The following is an 18,757-nucleotide window of genomic DNA, read 5'->3' on the forward strand; positions in this document are numbered from 1 at the left end:
CACGATCGGTACCCAGTAAGTGCCAAGCCTTACCTCGGTAGAGTAGTGACGAGGTCAGGTCCGGGCCCTACTAAAATATGATAATAAAGCAAGGCAAGAATGAAATATCGCAGTAAAACAAAGACTGAAATTTAACAAGAAGGAATTTATAGAAGGTAACAGCTCAATACATAGAAATACAACACGGGATCTCTCGAGATACCATCTCATAGTCCCAAACGTAAATGTGAGGGGGGGATCTCCCGAAATACCGTTTCGTAGTCCCAAAGTAAATATGCAAGACATGAGGATCTCCCGGAATACCGTTCCATAGTCCCAAAGTAAATATGCAAGACATGGGGGTCTCCCGGAATACCGTTCTGTAGTCCCAAAGTAAATATGCAAGACAGGGGGATCTCCCGAAATACCGTTCCGTAGTTCCAAAGTAAATATGCAAGACCGGGGGATCTCCCAGAATACTGTTCCGTAGTCCCAAAGTAAATATGTAGGGAGAACTCCCAAGGAACCGCCTCGTAGTCTCAAATATAAATACACAGACCAAATGACAAATACAACAGTTAGCAGTAAGATTTCTACAGCTATACTAATAAAGAACGAGGAAAAAGCAGGATGATTAACTAGGCATGCTTCACAGAGTTCAAGTAAGCAGTTAAAGCACGTAGACATGCGATATTAGACTAAACAAGATACACATATTGGAATAGCTCAATTAAGAATGAAAATAGATTGATACTCATTAAAATGGTATAACTCAAAATAAAAGGAAAACAGGTTGCTGCTCAGTAAGAAATCGAGTTTTTCCACAACTAACCCGTGTACGTACTCATCACTTCACGTACACGACGCTCACATATCACAATAGTTCCAAATCTTAAGGGGATTTCCCCCACACAAAGTAGGCAAGCCACTTACCTCGAACCAAGCTCAATCAATCAGTAACAATGCCTTTTCCACGAATATCCGACTCCGAATGGCCCAAATCTAGCAAAAATAATTACATATCATAAATACAACAATAATAGACTAATCTAATTAATGAAATCAAGATTTTAATAAAAATTCCAAAATCCATCTCGGAATCGGGTAAAAGCCAAAAAATTCGAAATCCCATTCACTCACGAGTCTAACCATATCAAATTTACTAAAATCCGACACCAAATGGTCCTTCAAATCCACAAATCAAACTTTCCAAATCCTTAGCCTCAAACTACCAAATTCCACCTTCAATACACACTAACTAGGTGGAAAAATAAATGGGGAAGCAAGATTATTGATCAAAAATAAGCACAAGGAATTTACCTCAAGAAATGCCTCAAAAATGCTCTCAAAATTCGCCCTAAACCGAGTTTGCAAAGTCCAAAATGACAAAAATCACGAAGCCCTTCGGTTTTAAACACTGCCCAGGCATTTCCGCACCTGCGGAGCCTGGACTCACACCTGCGCGCCCGCTGGTGCGAAAATGTGGGCGCACCTGCGAAAATGACTAACCCTGGCTGCCTCCTCTTCTGCGACCACTGGTCCGCATCTGCGCTATCACATGTGCGGTGAAACCATCACACCTGCGACCTCTGCTGATCTCCACCCCTTCCGCACTTGTGCTCAACCTTCCGCACATGCAGCTAATACCCTCGCAGGTGCAATCATATCAGCAAAAGACCAAACTTCAAAAATTTCTCAACTTCCATTCCAAGTTCGTTAACCGCCCGAAACTCACCCGAGGCCCCCGGGACCTCAACCAAACATACCAACCAATCCTAAAACACCATACGAACTTAGTCGTGCCCTCAAACCACATTAAACAACGCTAAAATCACAAATCATCCTCCGATTCAAACTTAAAGAACTTGAAACTTCCAAATTCGACAACCGATGCCGAAACCAACCAAATCACATCCGATTGACCCCAAGTTTTGTACACAAGTCATATTCAACATTACGGACCTAATCCAACTCCAGGAATCGGAATCCGACCCCGATATCAAAAAGTCCACTACCGGTCAAAATCTCCAAAAATTCGACTTTTGCCATTTCAAGCCTAAATAAGCTACAGACCTCCAAAACACAATTCTGACACGTCCCTAAGTCCAAAATCACCTAACAGAGTTAGCAGAACCGAAGAAATTCCATTTCGGAGTCGACTTCACACAGTTCCGACTACGGTTCAAATCCTAAGGCTTAAACCTCCATTTAGGGACTAAGTGTCCCAAAACACTCCAAAAAGCAAAACGAAACCTCCCGGTAAGTCACAATAGCAGAAATAGATATGGGAGAACAGTAAATAGTGGATCAAGGCTATTACTCTCAAAACAACCGGCTGGGTCGTTACATGAAGTCTCCGCACACAGGTAGCTCACTGATTTCTAGGCTGGTAAGAAGTACCTGGATCTGCACAAAAAGATGTGTAGAAGCGTAGTATGAGTACATCACAGCGGTACCCAGTAAGTGCCATGCCTAACCTCGGTAGAGTAGTGACGAGCTCAGGTCAGGCCCTAGTGGAAATAATAGAAAAATAAGACAGGGGTTATAATAATATAACGAAATGACTGAGAAGTGAACAACACATCAAATAGAGGTAAACAACAGGTGCTCTCCCGAGGTACCGCCTCGTAGTCCCAAAAGTAAATACGCAGTACAGGGGGATCTCCCGAGGAACCGCCTCGTAGTCCCAAAAGTAAATTTGCAGTACAGGGGTGTCACAACCTGAAATCTCACCCGTCGTGATGGCGCCTATCTCAATACTAGGCAAGACGATATAATCAATAACCCACAATATCTTTTAAATACGGAAAACAACATAATTAAGTTTAATAGAAAATCCCACAAATTCTAGGTAAAACATATTCCCAAAACCCGGTGTCACTAGTACTTGAGCATCTATACATTACAAGTCTGGAAAACATGGTCTATAATAGTATAAAACCAAATACAGTAAACAAGTGTCACGACCCAAAATTCTCACCTTCGGGACCATGATGGCGCCTAACATTTCACCTGCTAGGCAAGCCAACATTAGAATAATATTAGCCATTTTAAAATAATTTTAAATTAATTAATAACAAAGAAATAAATGCGGAAGTAAAGTATGCAAGGTAGTGAATAATCCATAATAATAACGATGTCTAAATACCATCCCATAATTGGTGTCACAAGTGCACGAGCTACTAGAATAATACAAATAAAGGTCTGAATGAAAATAAAGCTGTCTGAAAGAAATACACAACTATGATAAAGTGGAAGGGGACTTCAGAACTGCGAACGCCATGTAGCTATACCTCAAGTCTCCTGCGAATAGCTGAATCCGAGCAAATCTACTATACGCTGCTGGGACCAACTCCAGTATCTGCATAAGAAGTGCAAAGTTTAGTATGAGTACAACCGACCCCATGTACCTAGTAAGTGCCGAGCCTAACCTCGACGAAGTAGTGACGAGGCTAAGGCAGGTCACTTACATTAACATGTACATAATAACAATAATAACAACAATAATAGAAATAAAATAGTATCTCTTTTCAACAGTTGAAGCCAACTCGGCAGTCATAACCAATTATTATTTCAATCAGTTTCCATTGCGGCGTGCAACCTGATCCCATAATATATTCATATTCAATTTTGTTGTGGCGTGCAACCCGATCCCAATATATCTTTTCAATCTATTCTATTGCGGCATGCAACCCGCTTCTCCAATATATTCATTTCAATTAGTTTCCGTTGCGGCGTGCAACCCGCTCCTCTAATATATTCATATTCAATTCTGTTGCGGCGTGCAACCCAATCCCAATATATCTTTTCAATCAATTCTGTTGCGGCGTGCAGCCCGCTCCTCCAATATATTCATTTCAATCAATTCTGTTACGGCGTGCAACCCGCTCCTCCAATATATTCTTTTTCATTTCAGTTGCACGCGTGCAACTCGCTCCTCCAATAATATAAACCCACTCCTCCAATAATATGATTTACCAATTCTTATAAAAGAAATTACTCCAATAAATGCAATAATTAATATGGAATTATAAGACAACAAGCATACAATAATTATGATTTATTAGAAATAAGTGACAACAAGTAGCAATTAATTGTGGAAATTAAGGATGTAATAGGCATTTTAATAATTAGTATGCTAAAGGTTAAGTGGCAATTAAGTTACATTAATCAAATAAGCATGTAGCAATTATAGCATAGATTCAAGACATGATATTGAGCAAAGAACACGAGAGAAACAATTAATATAATAATTAATTCATGATTTAAAATGATTTATGATTTTTCAAGTAATTATGCAAACAATTAATTTGACGACGTATAGACACTCGTCACCTCGCCTATACGTCGTTCACATGCATTTCACATAACAAATAATTTAAGGGTTCTATTCCCTCAAGTCAAGGTTAACCATGACACTTACCTCGCTTTGCAAACAAATTTCAAGATTCCAATACACCTTTGCCTCGCGAATTCGTGTCCGAAAGCTTCGAATCTAATCACAAACAATTCAACATACTCAACACGAATCGTAGGAACTAATTTTATATGAAATTATAAATTTTTCGGATTAAAATCCAAAATTTATTTTAAAAATCTATAGTGGGAACCGCATTTTGAATCCCGAAAAAACTCACAAAATCCGAACATCCGTTTCGATACGAGCTCAACTATACAAAAATTATCAAATTCCGACATCGGATTGCCTTTCAAATCCTCAATTAAAGTTTTGTTTGAAGATTTCTACCATTTTCAATCCAATCTTTACCCATTTGAACTCAACAATCTTCCCATAACCTTATTGGTATAAGTATGTATAACTAATACTCTCAAATGCAAGAATCACACTCACAATCACCCATCTTTACCCAAACTCGAAATTGAAGAATATGGGTTAGAACCTTACCTCTTTGCTGAAGATCTTGTGATAATTCCTTGTTCTATTTCAAAGCTTGAACAAGATTTTTGATGAACAAAGCACTTGATCTTCTTTCTTTCTCTAAAGCACTCTCACTTCTCTCTAAAATCATCAGATAATTGCCCCAAAATAAGCCTCAAAGCCTATTTATCAAAAAGGGGTCAGGTTATGAAAATAGAAAAATTAACCCTCCGAAATCGAGTCTGCGGTCGCATAATGGACCGCAGAATGGGTATGCGGGTCGCACAATGCACCGCAGAATCGGTGCCCGGAAATGGGCTTCTCTGGACAGGTCTGCGACCAGTTTTGCGATCGCAGATTTGGCTGCAGATTCGCATTCTGCCAGCCTTTGGTAATTTGGTCATAACCTCTTGTAGGTGTGTCCAAATGACAAACAGTTTGAAGGTTTAGAAACTAGACTCGAAGATCTTTCATTTGATAGGTATATCATCACATAAGTTTTTATATATAGGTAGATATGCTCGTTCAAAGTTTGGTCTTGTGCGTACCCATTTGAAACTTTAGTCTATTATGAAATTTTCCAACTTGACTTAGACTTAGGCCTCTCCTTAAACCCCACATCACTTATAATATGCCTCGTACACTTGTTATCATATCCAATTGGTATCCATAATATTAATAGTCCTTAAATGAGAAGTAGAGTCCGCCCCCAAACATATAACATAACATATCTCTTCTTTCACCCATTTCAATTTCCCGAATTTTTACTAACTCCCAAAATTTCCAAAAATTTCGCCAGAGTTTTCTTTGTAACTGGGCATATTCACCTGCCATAGAATCCTAGAAACCAATCCTAACAACACATACATAATCCAATCATCGTAACGCAACATGAAAATAATACTAATAGTGGCATCATAAGTAGTATATTACTGAAAAGGAATGCCATTAACATCAACTATTCAGGTGATACGTAACTCATAGCAGGTAAGCTCTCAACATCTTCATAGAACACAGAAATGAATATTTAAATTAAAGATGACATTTTTGGGTCATCACAACAAGAGATAGGGAAGGAGAGACAAGGTTTGCGAAACACGGCAGCTACCTCTGAATCTCCGAAAAATCAACCGTGCGAAAGAATCAACACCCACTATGTTCAGGATCACCTGGATCTGCACACGAAGTGCAGGGTGTAGTATGAGTACAACCAACTCAGTAAGTAACAATAATAAATAAGAACTGAAAGTAGTGATGAGCTTCACAGGTAAGTCCAAATAGAGTAATTTTCAACATAAAAGGGTAGGCATGCTCTCAAGTTCAACATTTAAAATTTCACAATAATTTCATATCAACTTTGACTGAAACAGAAGAAAATGTCTTTTAGAAATTTTTCCAAAACAGTCATATATGACAACTGAAATGCAACAACAATGAAGTCAATGCATCCTCTCAGAGTAACGGTCACTCAGTCCTCCCATTCACTCCAACCTCACAGTCACTCTTTCCTCACAGTCACTCATTCCTCACAGTCACTCTTTCCTAGCATTCACTCAGCACTCGGCACTCGCACTCAGTAGGTACCTGCGCTCACTGGGGGTGTGTACAAACTCCGGAGGGGCACCTTCATCCCAAGAACTATATCAAGCCAATCATGGCATATAACAATGAAACATGCTGTGGCGCGTAGCTCGATCCCATAAATATCCTCACAATTAGGACCTCAACCTCAAACTGTATAATTCTTTATTCCGCTATGCCCTTTCCACGAGAATTGGTCTCCGAAAGACTCGTATCTAGCCACAATTAATTCGATTTAGTCAATACCAATTATTGTATTTAATTCCATAAGGAAATACTAATTTTCCAATAAAAATCCAAAATTAACTCAAAAATCACCTGTGGGGCCCATGTCTCAGAACCTGACAAAAAATACAAAATATGAACGCTCATCCAACAACGAGTCCAACCATACAAATTTTACCAAATTCCGAAATCAACTCCACCCTCAAATCTTCAATTAAAGTCTTTGAAGATTTCTGCCATTTTCAACCCAATCTTTACCCATTTGAACTCAACAATCTTTCCATAAGCCTTATTGCTACGTATAAATAATACTCTTACACCCAAGAATGATGCTCTTAACCACCCATCTTTACCCAAATTCGAAATTGAAGACTAGGGGTTAGAACCTTACCTCTTGGGTGAAGATATTGTGATATTTCCTTGTTGGATTTCAAAGCTTGAACAAGATCTTGAAGAACAAAGCACGTGAGCTTCTTCCTCTCTCTAGAACACTCTCCCCTCTCTAAAAATGTCAGACTTTTGCTCCAAAATGAGCTTCAAGGGATATAAATTGAAGTTGGATCGGGTCAAAAATTAGAAAGAATTGAAGCCCCGACGCAGATTTGCGATCGCATAATACGTATGCGGTCCGTAAACTGACCGCATAATTGAAGCTCCAAAACGAGGGTTGCCTAGATAGGTTAGCGGTGATTATGCGGCCCGCATACCTGTTCTGCGATCGCCTAATGCACCGCAAAACATGTCTGCGGTCGCATAATGCATCGCAGATTTCCTCAAATCTTGCCTCGCATCTGCTTCAGTCTGCGGCCATTATGTGGTCCGCAGAGTGATTCTGTGGACCGTATAATGGGGGATGGGGGGAACGAGGTGGTAATACTCAAAACGACCGACTGGGTCGTTACGAGAGGATCTCCCAAGGAACCGCCTTGTAGTCCCAAAAGTAAATATGCAGTACTGGGGAATCTCCCGAGGAACTGCCTCGTAGTCCCAAAGTAAATATGCAACATATATCTGAAGGAAACAACGAATTTACAGCAAGAATCTCACAGTTAAAGATTTAAATCAAATCTAATAAGTAGGTAATTCAGATAAGCATTTTGCATATATTGCAAGTAAGAGTTAGGGAATGTAGACATGTGATACTAGACTAAACATGATCAATACATATATTAAAGCAACTCGGTTAAAGAACTTACAAGAAGACAACTAGGCAAGAACCAATATTTTCAAATTTAGCCTGTGTACGCACTCGTCACCTCGCGTACACGGCGCTCACATATCACAAAATGTTACAACAGTATCAAATCCTAAGGGGATTTCTCCCACACAGGGTTAGACAAGCCACTTACCTCAAGCCAAGCTCAATAAGTCAATAAGAATGCCTTTCCCTCGATTTTTCGACTCCGATCGGCTCGAATCTAGTCACAATTAATTCGATTCAGTCAATACAAATTATAGGAATAAATTCCATATGAAAATACAGTTTTTTCAATAAAAACCCAAAATTTAACTCAAAAATCGTTCGTGGGGCCCACATCTCGGCACCCGACAAATATTACAAAATATGAATGCCCATTCAACCACGAGTCCAACCATACCAAATTTACCAAATTCCGACATCAACTCGACCTCCAAATCTCAAATTCTTATTTTGAAATCCCTAGGCCCAAATCCTCTAATTTCACCTCAACAATATGTAATCTAGTCGAAATACTAAGTGATAATCCAATATTATTTGACTAACAATGATCACAAGTGACTTACCTCAAGTTTTCCCGTGAATTCTCTCTCTGAAAGTCGCCCCAAAACCATATTGGAAATTACCAAAAATGACAAAAACTCTGAACCCTCTATTTTTTTGTACACTGCCCAGAGGTTCCGCTTTTGCGGTAAATCTCCCGCTTCTGTGGACAAGGAGTCCGCTTCTGCGGATAAGGAGTCCGCTTCTGCGGTCCAAGGCCCCCTTATCCCAAGCCGCATCTGCGGCCATTGCATCGCTTCTACGGTCGCGCTTTTGCGATGCCTCATCCGCTTCTGCAATGCCAGGCTTGCTTCTGCGAGCTCGCACCAGCGATCCAAATTCCACAGGTGCGATTGCATCAGTAGGCAGCAACAAGTTTCAATTATTCTAAGTCCAAATTTGATCCGTTAACTATCCGAAACTCACCCGGTGCCCCCGAGACCTCAACCAAATACACCAAAAAGTCCTAAAACATCATACGAACTTAGTAGAAACCTCAAATCACACCAAACAACGCTAAAAAGATGAATCATACCTCAATTCAAGCCTAATGAACTTAAGAATTTTCAACTTCTACATTCGATGCTGAAACCTATCAAATCAAGTCCGATTGACCTAAACTTTTGCACATAAGTCATAAATGACATAACTGAGGTACTAAAATTTTCAGAATCGGATTCCGGCCGTAATATCAAAAAGTTAACTCCCCGGCCACTTCAAGCCTAATTTTTCTACGGGCTTCCAAATAATTTTCTGGACACACTTCTAAGTCCAAAATTACCATACAGATCCATTAGAATCATCAAAACTCTATTCCGGGGTCGTTTATACATAAGTCGATATTCGGTCACTATTTCAACTTAAACTTTAAACCTTTGAACTAAGTGTTCCAATTTATTCCAAAACCTCGCCAGACCCGAACCAATTGCCCTTGCAAGTCACATAACAACTATAAAGCATAAATTGAGCAGTAAATGGGGGAACGAAACTGTAATACTCAAAACAATCGGGCGGGGACATTCTCCCTCTCTTAAACAAACGTTCGTCACTGAACGGGTTTAGAATCATACTTGGAGCCTCAAATAGGTATGGACATTTGCTCTGCATCTCTCGCTCAATCTCCCAGGTAGCTTCTCTGACTGGCTGGCCTCTCCACTGCACTTTCACTGAAGCTATTTCTTTGATCTCAGCTTTCGAATGTACCGGTCTAAAATGCTCACCGGCTCCATATCATACGTCAAATTATCATCCAACTATACTGTACTGAAATCCAAAACATGAGACGAATCCCCGACATACTTCCAGAGCATCGATACATGAAACACTGGATGAACACCCGATAGACTAGGCGGCAACGCAAGTTCATAAGCCACCTCTCCAATCTTCTTAAGTATTTCAAAGGCCCAATATACCTAGGACTCAACTTGCCCTTCTTTCCGAACCTCACACACCCTTCATGGGTGAAATCTTGAGTAAAGATTTCTCCCCAATCATGTAAGCAACATCACGATCCTTTCGGTTGGCATAACTTTTCTGTCTAGACTGCGCCGTGTGAAGTCGATCCTGAATCAATTTAACCTTTTCCAAAGCATCCTGCACCAAATCAGTACCCAATAGCCTAGACTCACCCGGCTCAAACTAACCCACCAGAGACCGACATTGTCTCCCATATAAAGCCTCATACTGATCCATCTGAATGCTTGATTGGTAGTTGTTATTGTAAGCAAATTCTGCAAGTGGCAGAAACTGATCCCAAGAACCCCTAAAATCAATGACACAAGCGCGTAACATATCCTCCAATATCTGAATAGTGCGCTCGGACTGTCCGTCCGTATGAGGGTGAAATGTTGAACTCAACTGAACCTGTGTACCTAATTCTCCCTGCACTACTCTCCAAAATTGTGATGTAAACTGCGTGCCCCGATCCAAAATGATAGACACTGGCACACCGTGTAGGCGAACAATCCCACGAGTATAAATCTCAGCCAACCGCTCCGAAGAATAAGTAGTACCAACTGGAATAAAATGCGCGGACTTGGTTAACCGATCTATAATCACCCAAACATCATCAAACTTCCTCAAAGTTCGTGGAAGCCCAACTACGAAGTCCATGGTAATATGCTCCCACTTCTACTTCGAAATTTCAAGTGTCTGAAGTAATCCGCCCGGTCTCTGATGCTCGTACTTCACCTATTGACAATTTAAACACCGAGCTACAAACCCAACTATATCTTTCTTCATTCACCTCCAACAATAGTGCTGCCTCAAATCCTGATACATCTTCGCGGCACCTGGATGAATTGAGTACCGCGGACTGTGAGCCTCCTGGAGAATCAACTCACGCAAACCATCTACATTAGGCACACATAGCCTGCCCTGCATCCGTAATACACCGTCATCCCCAATAGTGACTTCCTCGGCATCACCGTGTCCTTAAAGACAAGCAGATGCGGGTTATCATACTAACGTTCTCTGATATGATCATAGATAGAAGATTGAGAAACCACACAAGCCAGAACTCGGCTCGGCTCAGAAATATCCAATATGACACACTGGTTGGCGAAGGCCTGAACATCTAAGGCTAAAGGCCTCTCTGCTACCGGTAAGTATGCTAAGCTGCCCAAACTCTCTGCCTTACGAATCAAGGTATCGGCCACCACATTGGCCTTTCCGAGATGATAGGGAATGGTGATATCATAATCCTTATGCAACTCCAACCACCTCCACTGCCGCGTGTTAGGATCCTTCTGTTTAAACAGATGCTGTAGACTCCTGTGATCGGTGTAGACCTCATAATGGACACCGTACAAATAATGCTGCCAAATCTTCAGGGCATGAACAAAAGCTGCTAACTCAAGGTCATGGATCGGATAATTCTTCTCATGTACCCTTAGCTGTCTGGATGCATAGGCAATCACCCTACCGTCTTGCATCAACACTGTGCCGAGACCAATACGCGACGCATTACAATACACAGTATAAGACCCTGAACCTGTAGGTAATACCAATACTGAGGCTGTAGTCAAAGCTGTCTTGAGCTTTTTGAAAGCTCTCCTCACATTCCTCAGTCCACCTGAACGGAGAACCCTTCTGGGTCAATTTGGTCATAGGTGCAGCAATAGAAGAGAAACCCTCTACAAATCGGCGATAATACCCCTCCAAGCGAAGCAAATTCCGGATCTCAGTAGCTGATGACGGTCTGGGCCAACTCTACATTGCTTTAATTTTCTTCGGATCTACCTAGATCCCCTCGCACGAAACTATATGACCCAAAAATCCCACTGAATCAAGCCAGAATTCACACTTTGAAAATTTTGCATATAACTTCTTTTCTCTCAAAGTATGAAGCACAGTCCTCAGGTGCTGCTCATGATCCTCCCATCTTCGAGAGTACACCAAAATGTCGTCAATAAACACAAGGATGAATGAGTCAAGATAGGGCTAAAATACAATGTTCGTCAAATGCATAAACGCTGCTGGTGCGTTGATCAGCCCAAAAGACATCACAAGGAACTCGTAATGACCATACTGAGTCCTGTAAGCAGTCTTCGGGATGTCTGGCTCCTGAATCTTGAGCTGGTGATAGCCTGAACGCAAGTCAATTTTAGAGAATACCCTGGCACCCTGAATATGATCAAATAGGTCATCAATACGAGACATTGGATACCTGTTCTTCACTGTAACCTTATTCAATTAGCGGTAATCAATACACATCCACATAGAACCATCCTTCTTCTTCACAAATAAGACAGGAACACCCCAAGGCGATAGACTGGGCCGAACAAAACCCTTATCAAGTAGCTCTTGTAACTGCTCTTATAATTCTTTCAATTCTACTGGGGCTATACGATATGGTAGAATAGAAATGGGCTGAGTGCCCGGTAACAAATCAATGCCAAAGTCAATATCCCTGTCGGGTGGCATACCTAGAAGATCTGCTGAGAATACATCAGGAAAATCCCTTACTATCTGAACTGACTCCACGGTAGGAGTATCAAAACTAACATCTCTCAAATAGGCTAGATACGCATCGCACCCGTTCTCAACCATTCATTGAGCCTTGAGAAATGAAACAGCCCTACTAGGAATATGATCCAAGGTACCTCTCCACTCTAGTCGCAGTAGACCTGGCACAACCAATGTTACCGTCTTGGCGTGACAATCAAGGAAAGCATGATAGGGAAACAACCAGTGCATGCCCAAAATAACATCAAAATCCACCATAGTAAGCAATAATAAATCAGCTCTGGTCTCAACACCATTGATAACAATCAAACACGACCGATGCATGCAGTCAACAATAATAGAATCACCCACAGGTGTAGATACATAAATAGAAAAACTCAAAGAATCACGGGGTACGCCTAAATACGGGGCAAAATAAGATGACACATAAGAATAAGTGGAGCTTGGATCAAATAAGACTAGTGCATCTCTATGATAGACCGGAACAATACCTGTGATAACAGAATCAGATGCAACTGCCTCCGTCCTAGCAGGAAGGGCATAATATCTGGCCTGGCCTCCCCCTCTAGGGGTACCTCTACCTGTCCGACCTCCACCTCTAGTTGGTTGTGCAGGTAGAGTGGCAACTAGTGCAGTGACAATGGCCTGAGAAGCCCAAGGGCCCTGTATAATAGGTGGAGCCTGTGAAATATGTGGAGGTGCAACCCTCTTGAATCTGGGGCAATCCCTCACCATATGACGAGTGTCACCACACTCAAAACTAGCTCTCGGAGGTTGTGTCTGCTGTGACTGGCTCGGGCCTGATCGACTGGACTGACCGCTGGAATCACCCCATATAGGAGGTACACTAGACACTAGCAGTGCATAATAAGGATCCTAGGGCCTAGGAATGGCCAGAGTACCGCTGGTGGCTGGAAGTACTGAATGAACAGGACGACTCCCATTACCCCTATCCTAACGAGCTGTAGATGGGGTACGAGAACTGTTATACATCCCAAAATCTCGGGGTCTCTTAGCTTCCCTCTCTTCTCTCTCCCGGATCCACATACCCTCTAATCTCCTTGCAATAGATACCACCTGCTGGTATGCGATGTCCATCTCTATCCCTCGGGCCATACTGAATCTGATACTATGGTAGAGCCCCTCAATAAATCGACAAACCCGCTCTTGAACAGTAGCAACCAAGGCTGGTGCATGCCAAGCCAAATCATTGAATCGGACCGCATACTCTGACACGGTCATAGAACCCTGGCGAAACTGCCCAAACTCTGCGCGCCATGCATCTCTAAGACTCTGAGGAACATATTCCCTCAAGAACATATCTGAAAACCGAGTCCAAGTGAGTGAAGCTGCCTCAGCCGGACTATCTAACTCGTATGTCCACCACCACTGGTAGGCCGCTCCTCTAAGCTGGAATGTCAAGAAAGAAATCCCAATAGAATCCACAATACCCATAGTACGGAGGATGCGGTGACATTCTTCAAGAAATCACTGAGCATCCTCTGAAGCCAAACTGCTGAAAGTGGGAGGGTTGTAGTTCTTGTACCTCCGATCCTAAGTTGTTCCCCCTCCGAAACTGCTGTCCTAACTCCGAGCCGAACTGGGACAACTGGCTATACTAGTATAACCTCTAGGCCATGGTCAACCTAGGCTCATGGCTCTGGTGTACGGGCGGCGGGAGTCTGTGCTCCTCCCCCGGCCTTAGATGTGGTAGGAGCAAGTGGAATCAACCCTGCCTAAGCTAGAGTGCCAAACATGCTCAAAAACTGAGCAAGAGTCTCCTGAAGTGAAGGGGTAGTAACGGTCGTCTAAGGTTCCTGCTCTCCAACTGGAGTTACTGGTGGCTCTGCTGCAGCAGCTCGTGCAGGTACTCTGGCTGTGCCACGTGGTCTTTCTCGGCCTCTGCCCTAGCCGCGGCCTCTTGCGGCTCCAACAGGGGGCGTGGGTGTCTAATCATCAGATCCAGTTATGCGTGTCCTCACTATCTGTGAGAGAATAGAAAGACAAGAGTTTAGAATTTCGAAGTCAACAAATGCGCACGATAAGGAATTAAAGAGGTGAACGTTTTCCTAACAGGTCCATAGCCTCCCGAAGATAAGTACAGACGTCTCCATACCAATCCACGAGACTCTACTAAACCTGTTTGTGACTCATAACACCTATGAACCTAGAGCTCTGATACAAACTTGTCACGACCCTAATTCACCCTCTGTAGGATGTCGCCATGGTACCTAGTCTCTAAGACTAGGTAAGCCTAACAAATTGCGGAATAACATAATAAGAGTCTGAAACTCAAACCTCAATAGTTGTAATAAATGAAAACTGCAAGTCAAAGAACTACAATCTCCCAAAACCCTGTAGAAACAAGTCACAACCTTCTAAGAGAAATACAAATGTCTCTATACATCAGAGTCTACAAAAATAAAGAAAACAGCATGATAAGGATAGAGGGGGACTCCGAGATCTGCGTATGCTGGCAGATGTACCTTGAAGTCTCCGCACACAGGTAGCTCACTAATATCTGGGCTGGTAAGAAGTACCTGGATCTGCACAAAAAGATGTGCAGAAGCGTATTATGAGTACATCACAGCGGTACCCAGTAAATGCCAAGCTTAACCTCGGTAGAGTAGTGACGAGGTTAGGTCAGGCCCTACCAGAAATAATAGAAAAGTAAGACAGAGGATATAATAATATAACGAAACGACTGAGAAGTGAACAACACAGCAAATAGAGGTAAACAACAGGGGCGCTCCCGAGGTACCGCCTCGTAATCCCAAAAGTAAATATGCAGTACAGAGGGATCTCCCGAGGAACCGCTTCGTTGTCCCAAAAGTAAATATGAGTACTGGGGGATCTCCCGAGGAACCGCCTCGTGGTCCCAAAGTAAATATGCAACAAATATCCGAAGGAAACAACGAATTTACAGCAAGAATCTCACAGTTAAAGATTAAAATCAAATCAAATAAGCAAGTAATTCAGCTAAGCTTGTTGCACATATTGCAAGCAAGCAAGCACATATTGCTTTAGTAGACATGTGATACTAGACTAAACATGATCACTACATATACTAAAGCAACTCAGTTAAAGAATTTAAAAGAAGACTACTCATCAAGAATTAATATTTCCAAATTTAGCCCGTGTACGCACACGTCACCTCACGTACACGGCGCTCACATATCACAAAATGTTACAATAGTATCAAATCCTATGGGGATTTTCCCCACACAGGATTAGACAAGCCACTTACCTCAAGTCAAGCTCAATCAGTCAATAAGAATGCCTTTCCCTCGATTTTTCGACTCCGATCGGCTCGAATCTAGTCACAATATATTCGATTTAGTCAATAAAAATTATAGAAATTAATTCCATACGAAAATACAGATTTTTCAATAAAAACCCAAAATTTAACTCAAAAATCGTCCGTGGGGCCCAAGTCTCGGAACCCGATAAAAATTATAAAATATGAACTCCATTAAACCACGAGTCCAACCATACCAAATTTACCAAATTCTTATTTTGAAATCCCTAGGCCCAAATCCTCTAATTTCATGTCAAAATCATGTAGTCTAGTCAAAATACTCAGTGATAATCCAATATTATTGACTAACAATGATCACAAGTGACTTACCTCAAGTTTTCCCGTGAATTCTCTCAGAAAATCGCCCCAAAACCGTGTTGGAAATGACCAAAAATGACAAAAACTCGGAACCCTTTATTTTTGTACACTGCCTAGAGGTTCCGCTTCTGCGGAATTTTTAACTGCATCTGTGGTTCCGCTTTTACGGTAAATATCCCGCTTCTGTGACAACCTTTGCTTCTGCAGACAAGGAGTCCGATTCTGTGGACTCGCTTCTGCGATGAAGTGTCCGATTCTGCAGTGCAAGGCCCCCTTAGCCCAGGCCGCATATGCGATCATTGCGTCGCTTTTGCGGTCGCACTTCTGCGATGCCTCATCCGCTTCTGCTGACCATCGACTTCTGTGATGCCAGGCTCACTTCTGCGAGCTCACACCTGTGAGCCAAATTCCTCAAGTGCGATTGCATGAGTAGGAAGCAACAAGTTTCAATTATTCTAAGTCCAAATTTGATCAATTAACCATCCGAAACTCACCCGAGGCCCCCGGGACCTCAACCAAATACACAAACAAGTCCTAAAACATTATACGAACTTAGTCGAAACCTCAAATCACATTAAACAACACTAAAAACACGAATCATACCTCAATTCAAGCCTAATGAACTTAAGAATTTTCAACTTCTACATTCGATGCCGTAACCTATCAAATCAAGTCCGATTGACCTCAGATTTTGCACACAAGTCATAAATGACATAACGGAGATACTCAAATATTCAAAATTGGATTCTGGCCCCGATATCAAAAAGTCAACTCCCCGGTCAAACTTTCAATCTTAAATTTCTATTTTGGCCATTTCAAGCCTAATTTAACTACGGGCTTCCAAATAATTTTCTGGACACGCTCCTAAGTCCAAAATCACCATACGGAGCAATTAGAATCAGCAAAACTCTATTCCGGGGTTGTTTACACATAAGTCAAAATTCGGTCGCTATTTCTGTCATGACTCAAAATCCGTTAAAGGTCGTGATGGCGCCGGACTCCACTGTCAGGCAAGCCAACACTAAATAATTAATTAAATCCTCATTTTAATATTTTTGAAATCATAAGTTTACTTTAATTTAACTAGTAAAAGATGAATTTTACAGAATAATTAATAATGTTTTCCAAATTTCAATGCTGAACAACCCACACTCATCCCAGAACCCGGTGTCACAAGTGCATGAGCATTTTTTAGGAATTTAAAAAAAAATACAATAACTGTCCGGAATAAAACTTTGGACAGGAAGACAATACAATATCTATTTATTCTGTCGTGATTAAGTGATTATATCACAAGTAAGGTCACAAACATTGAAATATAGCATGATACGGGTCCTAAACTACTCGGACACTAGCATAATACTAGCTGCGTACGGACTCTCGTCACCTCGTACGTACGTAGCCCCCACAATTAGATACAAACCTTTGTTTAATTCATATGGAGTTAATTCCCTCTTACAAAGTTAGAAAGAAGACTTACCTTACTCCGAAGTTCATAACCGGCTCCCTAGCCATTCAATCAGCTCAAATCGATGCCCAACGCTCCAAAACTAGTCAATAAATGAGCAAATTCATAAATATATACTCTAATACTCATTATAATCCAATTTATAACAATTCCCAACTTCGTTCGAAAAGTTGATAAAAAATACCCTCTGGCCCACGTGCCCGGATTCCGAAAATTTTCGCAAATAAACTTTACCCAAAACCTCACGAACTTAAATATATAATTTATTCTCCATTTCATTCCCAATTTCGTGATCAAAATCCAAGAATACCAATTTCTAGGTTTCCTACCAAAACCATACAATTTCTAAAAATTTCCATGTTTAAATCCATATATAAACCATGTATTTAACTCACAATGTGCGGGAATTACTTACCTCATAATAGATGATGAAATCTCCTCTTCAAAAGCTCCAAAATCGCCCAACCAAAATGAAATGTGGAGGAAAATGGCCAAATCCCGTATATAAAACTTCACTGCCCAGGTCCGCCCTTCTTCGCGATCGCGGAAAGACCATCACGATCGCGAAGGCCAAAGACACACCGTCCCCAAATTTCCTCTACGCGTTCGCGTTCCTCACGACGCATTCGCGAAGCTTTCCGCCCTCACTGCTTCGCATTCACATACCCAGCCTCGCGTTTGCGTAGGCCAAACATCCTCAGGTCCAGTCCAAATTTCTTCTACGCGTTCGCGACTCCCTACTCGCGTTCGCATAGGTTCCTCAAGTTCTTCACCGCGTTCGCGTCCTCAAGAACGCGTTCGCATAAGGAAACAAATCCACGGTCCATCAGTTCCTTCTTCGCGATCGTGTACATTCACCCGCGATCGCGATGCACAACACCAGACGCCCCAAACAACGCTACGCGATCGCGGACTTCCTATCGCGATCGCGTATAAGGAAACCAACAACAGCCATGACAGCAACTTCAGCAGATCCCTCGAGTCGAATTTCAATCCGTTAACCATCTGAAATCCACCCGAGGCCCTTGGGACTCCAACCAATCATACCAACAAGTCCCATAACACATTACAAACTTGCTCGAGCCTTCAAATTACATCAACCGACATCAAAATTATGAATCGCACCCCAATTCAAACTTAATGCACTTTGAAACTTCAAACTTATACAATCGATGCCGAAACCTACCAAATCACGTCCGATTGACCTCATATTTTGCACACAAGTCATATTTGACATTACGACCTACTCCAACTTTCGGAATCGGATTTTGACCCCGATATCAAAAAGTCCACTTCTAGTCA

Source organism: Nicotiana tomentosiformis, chromosome 3 (genome assembly GCF_000390325.3).
Source record: "Nicotiana tomentosiformis chromosome 3, ASM39032v3, whole genome shotgun sequence".
Lineage (NCBI taxonomy): Eukaryota > Viridiplantae > Streptophyta > Magnoliopsida > Solanales > Solanaceae > Nicotiana > Nicotiana tomentosiformis.